The 7,789-nt window shown below is 49.4% G+C and overlaps 1 non-coding gene across 1 annotated transcript; it reads right to left on the bottom strand.

Annotated features, from left to right (window-relative positions):
* Nucleotides 1-5,295: 5,295 nt before the first annotated feature.
* LOC127487505 (U6atac minor spliceosomal RNA) lies at nt 5,296-5,420 on the bottom strand. Its single transcript, XR_007914364.1, has one exon. It is a non-coding gene; the product is annotated as a U6atac minor spliceosomal RNA (small nuclear RNA).
* Nucleotides 5,421-7,789: the final 2,369 nt, after the last annotated feature.

The following is a 7,789-nucleotide window of genomic DNA, read 5'->3' on the forward strand; positions in this document are numbered from 1 at the left end:
GCGTCTGGCTGCTCCACTTCCTATCCAGCTCCCTGCTGGAGGCCTGGGGGAAAGCAGCAGAAGGTGGCCCATGTGTTTGGACCCCTGCCATCCACGTGGCAGACCCAGATAAAGCTCCTGGCTCCTGTCTTCAGCCTGGCCCAGCTCCATCCAGGGAGTGAACCAGCGGATGGAAGCTCTGTCTCAACCTCCTTCTCTGTCTCTCCCTCTCTCTGTGGCTCTTCCAAGTAAATAAATAAATAAATCTTAAAAAAAAAAAAAAAGAAAATAACAGTGATGACTTCCAGGGATGGAAACCAGGCAAATGGGAGGAAGGCAGAGGGAGAAGCTTGACCCTGTCTCCCTTTTTATCCTTTTTAACGTTAAACCACAGGAATGGGGTTCCTGATCAAGAAATACAAGTTCTGGCCGCAGACTGTGTTAACATGAATGATGAAACCAGTCCACAGACCACTTGTCTCTCTCACTCTCATGTCACCTTTTCCATTGTAAAGACTGGTTCATGCCAAAGACGACCCTGGCTGCAGAGCTTAGAGACACCAACGAGCTCAGACAAGACTTGCACACAGGTGTGTCTGCACTGCAGCAGCTGCCCTGGACACCTCTCCTTGCAGTGCCCGCTCTTGTCCTCCTTTGCCTCGCTTGCCCCTTTGTGCTATCCACCAGGAGGGCACGTGGGCACAGCGCCAGGCCCCTCCAGGGAGGGGGGAAGCCGTGTTGGAGCAGTGAGGCATCGTCGCCACCGAGACTCTGCAGGAAACCCAGAACACTTCTAGAAACTCGGTGGTCTGCTCTGGGACACGCAGGGCCACCACTCTTTCAGCAGCGCTGGGTGGATTTCTGCCCAGGACAGCACAACTGCGGGAGTGAGAAAGAAGATGACCGTAAACTTGGCACTTGTCTCCACACAAGCACGAGTAGCCGGGAGGCTGCGATTGGGCCTCTGGTACCGGAAGTTCCTAAAGTGGATGTGTGTGATGACCGCTAAATCCCATGGTGAATTCAATGTGGGACGAAGGTAAAGCGGCCGGGTCACTTGAGAGACTGTGGCTTCAGAACTGACCAGTAACCACACGGAGAAGGATCTGTGGGAGTCACAGTATTTGGTATTTTTAGCGTTTTGCTGTGTTGTTCTACAAGTCTCTGTTAACTGAATGTGATTCACATTTATTTGCCCTGATTCTGTTAATTCTTGGTTTAAACAATGAACAGACATTTTACATCCTTGTAGATTCAAAATATGAAAGTAGTGGTGGGGCCAGCACTGTGGCGTAGCGGGTAAAGCCGCAGCCTTCAGTGCCGGCATCCCATATCGGTGCTGATTCGAGTCCCGGCTGCTCCACTTCCAGTCCAGCTCTCTGTTATGTCCTGGTAAAGCAGTAGAAGATGGCCCAAGTGTTTGGGCCCCTGTACCCACGTGGGAGACCCAGAAGAGGATCCTGGCTCCTGGCTTTGGATCAGCGCAGCTCCAGCCATTGCAGCCAATTGGGGAGTAAACCAGCAGATGGAAGACCTCTCTCTCTCTCTCTCTCTCTCTCTGCCTCTCCTTCTCTCTCTGTGTAATTCTTTCAAATAAATAAATCATCTTTAAAAAAAAAAATAGTGGCTTCAGGCACTTAAATCAGTCTGTGAGAACAGAACCAGGCCTCTCTGAAAACTCCCAGGACGCTCTGATCTGAGCCAAAGCCTAGAGGAAATGCTACGACAGGTGATTTCTCTTCAATTCAAAGTGACTGCAGATGGCACCAAATTCAAGAGGCCCATTTGGCCTCTGTGAGAAAGACAGCCTCGGAAGACAGTGAGGTTTCTAAAGACAGGGCCGTGAGGTCCTTCAGCAGTCAATGCATTCTTTTTTCTTTTTTTTTTTTTTTAAGATTTTATTTATTTATTTGAGAGGTAGAGTTACAGACAGTGAGAGAAAGAAACAGAGAGAAAGGTCTTCCTTCCGTTGTTCACCCCTAAATGGCCGCTAAAACCGGAACTATACCGATCCGAAGCCAGGAGCCAGGTGCTTCCTCCTGGTCTCCCATGGGGTGCAGGGCCCAAGCACCTGGGCCATCCTCCACTGCACTCCCGGGCCACAGCAGAGAGCTGGACTGGAAGAGGAGCAGCGGGGACAGAACCCGGTGCCCATATGGGATACCGGCGTCACAGGCGGAGGATTAGCCAAGTGAGCCACGGCGCCGGCCCCACAGTCAATGTATTCTAAGAACAGTACCAGAGTGCACTGTTCAGCTGATCTCTTGAAATCAGCCTTAACTTTTCCATAACCACTGCCATTGCCCAAGCACAGATACGAGGAAGCCAACGTGTGGATTAGCTTGCGTTTTGCAGTGGGGCTAAGAGAGCCTGAAGCAGCTGCTGAACTTCCTTTTTCACCTGGGAGTTGCTGTCTGCCGGGGACAGTTTCGTAACGACCAAGGCCCACGGACACAGCGCCTGCGCTGCATCTGCAGTGCTTCTGGGTGTGCCGCCCGGCAAACTGAGGCACAGAGCAGGGACGTAGCCCTCTCGGCTAGAGCTGACTGCATTCTTAAGAAAAAATGGTGGGGCTGGCGCTGTGGCGCAGTGGGTTAACGCCCTAGCCTGAAGCGCTGGCATCCCATATAGGCGCCCGTTCGAGACCCGGCTGATCCACTTCCAATCCAGCTCTCTGCTATGGCCTGGGAAAGCAGCAGAAGATGGCCCAAGTCCTTGGGCCCCTGCACCCACATGGAAGACCTGGAGGAAGCTCCTGGCTCCTGGCTTCGGGATCGGCTCAGCTCCTGCTGTTGTGGCCATCTAGGGAGTGAACCAGCGGATGGAAGACCTCTCTCTCTCTCTCTCTGCCTCTTCTCTCTCTGTGAACTCTGACTTTCAAATAAATAAATAAATCTAGAGCCGGCGCCGTGGCTCAATAGGCTAATCCTCCACCTTGCGGCGCCGGCACACCGGGTTCTAGTCCCGGTTGGGGCGCCGGATTCTGTCCCGGTTGCCCCTCTTCCAGGCCAGCTCTCTGCTATGGCCAGGGAGTGCAGTGGAGGATGGCCCAGGTGCTTGGGCCCTGCACCCCATGGGAGACCAGGAAAAGCACCTGGCTCCTGGCTCCTGCCAGGATCAGCGCGGTGCGCCGGCTGCAGCGGCGGCCATTGGAGGGTGAACCAACGGCAAAAGGAAGACCTTTCTCTCTGTCTCTCTCTCTCACTGTCCACTCTGCCTGTCAAAAAATAAAAATAAAAAAATAAAAAAATAAATAAATAAATAAATCTTTAAAAAAAAAAAAAGAAAAGAAAAAATGGTAAAGCCCAACTCTAGATAAATAGTAGAACACCAACAGAGAAATACTCAGTACAGCGTATACAGCATCTAAGGGTACTTGGTTTCTTTTTTTAAAAGATTTATTTATTTATTTGAAAGTCAGAGTTTCACAGAAAGAGAAGGAGAGGCAGAGAGACGCAGAGAGAGAGAGGTCTTCCATCCCCTGGTTCACTCCCCAGATGAACACAACAGCTGGAGCTGTACCGATCCGAAGCCAGGAGCCAGGAGCTTCTTCCGGGTCTCCCATGTGGGTGCAGGGGCCCAAGGACTTGGACCATCCAACACTGCTTTCCCAGGCCATAGCGGAGAGCTGGATCGGAAGTGGAACAGCCAGGTCTCGAACTGGCGTCTAAATGGCATGCCAGCACCGCAGGCGGGGACTTTACCTGCTACACCACAGCGCCGGCCCCAGGTACTTGGTTTCGGATGAAGACGGCCACTCCGCCGCTCTGCAGAGACTCGCTGCCCACACTTGTTCTGATGCTGAGTTTGGCTCTTCCCTAGGAAAACTAAGGATTAGGCCGTGTTCTGCTCCTTTCACCAAAGTCTTCCTCCCTCCCCCACCCGCCAGGCACCCTGCTCTCTGAATCCACTGAACATCATGAGTGTTTCCAGAATGTGAGACCAGGGCATCTGTGTCCGTAAGACAACAAATGACTTCAGATCTGTAAAGGAACGCTAAAGTGGAGCATGCATTCTCCCCCTTCTCCCCTGGCTTTCTTCTTATTCAGTGGCTTTGGAGCTGTTACTCCCACGAGTGTTTGAACAGAAACCTTTGCTCTTTGCCTCGGTCTTAAGCTGTACCTTGTGCTTGGGCCAGCACAGACTGCCCTGTCTCCAAGACAAGGGTGAGGACTGAACAGTTGGCTGTCCATCCCACCTCTTCTCACAGTTTTCTTACTCTCAGACTGGGGAAAACTAGACTGGCTTTTAGTGGTTCTGTTTTCCTCTTTAAATGAGGCAATTTCTTGTTCTTTTTGGAGGACAAGCGGGAGCAGGTGAACATAGGTCATCCATTAAAATGCAGAAGAATGTAAACTGTTAGCAGCAAATCACTAACTCTAAATAGAACATTTTTTTATTCTCAAGAGATGTTTATTCTTTAAGGGATTTCACTGCTGATATTTTTCAATACACTCTTTCTTGTAATTTCATTCAAAATATGTGTCTAATTTGATCCTTAATATTGCAGAAACTATCCTTTTTGTAATCTGAAAGATTTCATGTATTTCATAGATATGGTTCTTTTCATATATTCTCTTATTTATTTGACAGGTAGAGTTATAGACAGTGAGAGAGAGAGAGAGAGAGAGAGAGGAAGGTCTTCCTTCCATTGGTTCACTCCCCAAATGGCCACTATGGCCGGCGCTGCGCCGATCCAAAGCCAGGAGCCAGGTGCTTCCTCCTGGTCTCCCATGCGGTGCAGGGGCCCAAGCACTTGGGCCATCCTCCACTGCCTTCCCGGGCCACAGCAGAGAGCTGGCCTGGAAGAAGAGCAACAGGGACTAGAACTGGCACCCATATGGGATGCCGGCACCACAGGCGGAGGATTAACCAAGCGGGCCACGGCGCCCGCCCCTTTTAATATATTCTTTTTTTTTTATTTGACAGGTAGAGTTATAGACAGTGAGAGAGAGAGACAGACAGAAAGGATAGATATGGTTTTAAGAAGATAAACATTCTTCCCTCCCTGCCTCCATCCTCTGTCCCCCTCCTTCCTTCCTTTTCTTTTCTTTAATTTTTACAATAATGTAATTTTAGTTTACTTTATTATCACAGGCTTAATGCACCACTAGCCATAGTCTTCAACAAGTAGAAAGACCATTGTTCCACAGGAGCATGCGCAGGGGCTCAAAACAATCATCAAATCATCAGATGTCAGCTTCATTCTTGTACATTGCGGGACTTTTGTTGCATTCTATATTAACTACCACATAATGGAAAAAACGTGATGTTTGCCTTTTGTGGACTGGCTTATTTCACTAAGCATAGTGGTCTCAGAAACAGTGGTTAGATGCCAGGAAGCAGGTGGCGATGCCTTGACCGTATGTGTGTTGTCAGGCCAAAGGGCCTCTTTCATCCTCGTCAAGGGGAGTGCTAACGTTTCCCCCTCCGCATGGCACCAGAAACTGTTCTCATGTCACATTCAGCAACTACAAGTCAAGATGTCTCTGAATGCCAGGGCTTCAAATTGAAGACAAGCCTGCAAGGTAGAAAAGTTCATAAACTCTTAGAGCTGAAACTGGAAGGTTTCACACGCTTTAGTTCACCTCTAAGAAGAATGTACTTGACCTACAGCCATGGAAAACATCAGTGCTTGTAAATTCTGCACTTCCGCCATTACTTCTGGCACAGCCATGCTTTTTTTCCTTGCCAGTGGAGCCCAAATCAGAAAGCCAGTTATGTCTTGGCTCATTCCATTTTCTTTACTGATAGAAATACCTTGGGGAGGTAGGTGTTTGGTGTAGCAGTTGAGAGGCCATTTGGGGTGCCTTCAGCCCATAGCAGAGTGTTGGGTTCAAATTTCAGCTCTGCTTCGATTCCAGCCTCCTGCTAATGTGCATCACGGAGGGAACAGGTGATGGTTCAAGTGATTTGGTCCCTGCCACCCATATGGGAGATTTAGATTGAGTTCTGGCCTGGCCCTGTCCTGGCTATTGCAGGCATTTGGGGAGTGAACCAGCAGATGCGAAATATTTCTTTGTCTCTCTGTCTGCCTTTCAAATAAACTACTTTAAAAAAGAGAGAGAGGTGGAGCTGCTGTTGTGGCACAGTGAGTTAAGCCCATGCCTGCAGACACACACATCCCATGTGGGCACGGGTAGGAGTCCTGGCTGCTCCACTTCCAAGCCAGTTCCCTGCTAATGCACCTGGGAAAGCAGCAGAAGATGGCCTAAGTGCTTGGGCCCCTGCACCCATGTGGGAGACCTGGAAGAAGCTCCTGGCTCCTGACTTTGCCCTGGCCCCAGCCCTGGTCATTGCAACCTTTTGGGGAATGAACCAGTGAATGGATGACCTCTCTCTTTCTCTCTCTCTCTCTCTCTCTCTTCCTCTCTCTGTGTAACTCTTTCAAATAAATAAATAAATCTTTAAAAGAGAGAGAGAGAGAGAGAGAGAGAGATAAGAGGTACTTCAAAATCTTCATGGAAAATGGAATTAAAAAAGAAATTTGTTTTGGTGCAAAAATATTTGAAATCCATGAATACAAGGAGTTTTCAAAAAGTTCATGAAAAATACATGTTATAAAAAAAAAAAGGTATGAGTGGATTTCAAAGACTTTTTAGACCAATCTCAACTTGCCCTTTAACTCCATTTCCCCACAGACCTCTGAGGCACCCTTGTAAATCAGTGAACATGCATGGCCCTTGCTCACTTGTGGAGAAAGCGAGTGAGTAGGTACAGTGTGCTTGACACGTGCTGTGTGGACACATGACGGCACAGGAGCATGCCGGGCAGGGTCTTGAGGGGCTGAAATAGCATCCACAAAGGCGCAATAGGTGTCTGCGGGAAAGGCATTCCCATGGGCCAGGGTGCCCAGAGGGAAGTCGGGAAAGGCAGCCCTCGGTCCCTTCTGCAGGCACATTGTATGTCAGAGTTCAACAAAACGCTGGCTTAAGAAACAGCAAAACAGAGAATGCGAGGCAAAGACAATGTCTTAACTTGCAGGCTGGAAAAGATACAAAGACACCGGGAATCTCATGGGCTCTGAGGGTGACAGTCAGTAAGCAAGCATGAAGAACCAGGCTCTCCTCACAGGAGAGATGGCTTCCTAGATTCTGGAACTCCCAGCCGGCAGCTTGGAAACCCTATGGGAAAGAGAGTCTCTTTCTGTGACCCACGCTTCCTGTCCAGCAAATCCCTGGGATTGACCTTCTTGGATGAGGTACTCATCCAGCTCAGACACTGCTCCCAGGGGTGGCCAAGCCCAAGGGGGCTGGACCTGGATCGCATGACCCTCCTGGCCATGGGTGAGTGTGGTATTCTGTGATTGGCTGCCCCATTAAACCGGCATTTTGTAGACAATTTCTCTACAGATGAGTAACCTGTCATAAATTCTGCATTTACAACCAGAGAGAATATCGTCCCCAGTAGACTTTAGTAGATTACCAGAGCATGCAAAAAGTTGGATAAAACACGTTCAAAACACTGACAGATTATTCATCACCACACCCACTGATACCAAGTTTGAGCAGAAGGCTAGTGATAGCCCTCTCTGAGGAGGGACAAAACACCTTCACGTCAGTGATACCAGATTTTCAGCAAGAAAGAAATGTTGATTCTTGGGGGGCTGGTGTTACGGCACAGCAGGCTAATCCACTGCTTACAACGCCAACGTCCTGTATCAGAGCACCAGTTCGAGGTCTGGCTCAGGTACTTGGCTCTTGCCAATGGTATAGGATGCCCTGACGGAGTTCTAGGCTCCTGTCTTCAACCTGGTCCATCCCTGGCTGTTGCAGGCATTTGGGGAGTGAACCAGGGGATACCTGGAAGT

Source organism: Oryctolagus cuniculus, chromosome 14 (genome assembly GCF_964237555.1).
Source record: "Oryctolagus cuniculus chromosome 14, mOryCun1.1, whole genome shotgun sequence".
In the NCBI taxonomy this organism is placed as follows: domain Eukaryota; kingdom Metazoa; phylum Chordata; class Mammalia; order Lagomorpha; family Leporidae; genus Oryctolagus; species Oryctolagus cuniculus.